The following is a 2,161-nucleotide window of genomic DNA, read 5'->3' on the forward strand; positions in this document are numbered from 1 at the left end:
AAGAAAGAAAGGAGAAAATTAGAGGGGATGAAGCAATTTCATTTATAATACATATAAACCTGGAAATGTCACAAGGAAACTCCTGGTTTAACTAACTTACAAAGACAAAAATATATTTTTACAACAATGAAGAACAGGAAGGCAAAAAAGGTCCTGTCTTGAGGCTAACACCTGTTGGAGATGGGAGGATATAAGTGAAGGGTGAAGGAGGGTGAATGTGCTGGAAATATTATGTACTTATGTAGGTAAATGAAAAAATGAGAACTGTAGAAACTATTCCAGGAGTGGAAGGAGGGGGGGATAAAGGAGAATGATGGAGTGGGTGAACCCCACTATGATATATTGTAGGAACTTTAGTAAATGTCACAGTGTACCCACATACAGCTATAATATGTTAATAAATGAAGCATTAAATTAAAAAGAGGAAATTCTAACTAGGATGATGGCTGAGCCACAAGGGAACTCACATGGTCTCCATGTCTGGTTTGTGTGCCCGCTGACTGTCTTCAGAAGTAATACACAGTCCATGTGATTCCTGTCATTATGCTGTATTCTCCTTGGCCATCCATGGCTTTCCTTGCAAATCAATCACATGTTCATGGTATATTAAGATTTATTCAATTTTCCAGTGATTGAATAGATACTGGGTTATTTATTACATATATTAGGAGTATTTCTGTAGTTTGTTCTCTTTTTTGGTGGCCTAATTTTCACTCATATGTAATTTGTTTTTCTTGTAAGGACACCTTTTCGATTTCTATGAAATGTATCTTATAATTTTAATACTGGTGGATTCTACTTTATTCACATCACTTTGATCAATATGTTGTGCTCTTCTGACCTAAACATTGTATGCACATAAGAATAAAAGAAAAGATTTTTTTACAGTTAAATTTAGTCTGTTTAAACTTTCATCTCCTTACTGTATGCTTGTGAGTTCTATGTAAGGTTTCATTTCATATGTATGTATATATAAATTTTATATGCACATATATATCTGTACGTGTGTGTGTGGGTGTGTGTGCACTGTAGTACTGGAGTTTTGAACTTAGGACTCTGCACTTGACAGGCAAGTGCTCTACCACTTAGGCCATGGCCCCAGCCCTTTGTGCTTTACTTATTTTCAGGTAGGGTTTTGTGCTTTTGCCTTGAACTAGCGTGGAACCAAAATCTTCCTACTTCTGCTCCTTAGAAGCTGTGTTACAGACAAATACCACCACACCAATTGGTTAATTTACCTTTTTTAAAAAGAATCTACTCTGGCCTCGGGGATGGCTCCATCATGGCAGAACAACTACAGAAAGGACTGTTGGCTTTGCAAAATGACCCACCTCCTGGGATGACTTTAAATGAAGAGTGTTCAAAATTCAATCACACAGTGGATTGTAGACATGAAAGGTGCACCAGGTACTTTATGTGAAGGGGAAAAATTTCAGCTTCTGTTTAAGTTTAGTAATTGATACTGTTTTGACTCTTCTCAGGTCATGTTTACTGGTGAAAATAATCCTGTTCACCCTCACGTGTATAGCAATGGTCATATCTGTTTATCCATTCTCACAGAAGACTGGTGCCCTGCTCTCTCAGTCTAATCAGTTTGTCTTAGCATTATCAGCATTCTTTCCAGCTGCAAAGAGAAGAGACATCCACCAGATAATTCTTTTTATGTATGAACATGTAACAAGGATCCAAAGAAAACAAAATGATGGTATCATGATGATACTTGTTGATGCCACTGTTATCATCCTCCTAGCAGAAGACAGTCCTACTGAGAAAATGAGCACTTTGTCATTCAGTCTTTGAACTTTAACCTTTGACTGGAAGTGACCTATAAGCAATGAAGCCTACTTCCTTTTACTGCATTTTTACTCCTGTGCATTCTGGGCTCATGTTGATTGCTGGTTCAGTCCAGGCAACTGACATGGTTTTATTAGTCATACAGTATTAATGCAGGTGTCAGGAAATACCAAACATAATTCCGTTTTTATTTTATATTTTTTTAAGCTTTCGGAAAAGTTCCAGGTCCTCATGTATTGTGCAATAACAATGATTTCCTTGGTGGTTTTGGTACGTTCATTGCCGGCAGTGGACGTTGTAACAGGAAAACTTTTCATTAATTCCTGCCACTCCATTATTAATGCATGATAGAGCCTATGAAATGAAT

General features: G+C 37.1%; 1 pseudogene; it reads left to right on the forward strand.

Annotated features, from left to right (window-relative positions):
* Positions 1-1,282: 1,282 nt before the first annotated feature.
* Positions 1,283-1,951, forward strand: LOC109677077 (ubiquitin-conjugating enzyme E2 W-like; annotated as a pseudogene).
* Positions 1,952-2,161: the final 210 nt, after the last annotated feature.

The sequence above is a fragment of the Castor canadensis genome, chromosome 15 (assembly GCF_047511655.1).
Source record: "Castor canadensis chromosome 15, mCasCan1.hap1v2, whole genome shotgun sequence".
Lineage (NCBI taxonomy): Eukaryota > Metazoa > Chordata > Mammalia > Rodentia > Castoridae > Castor > Castor canadensis.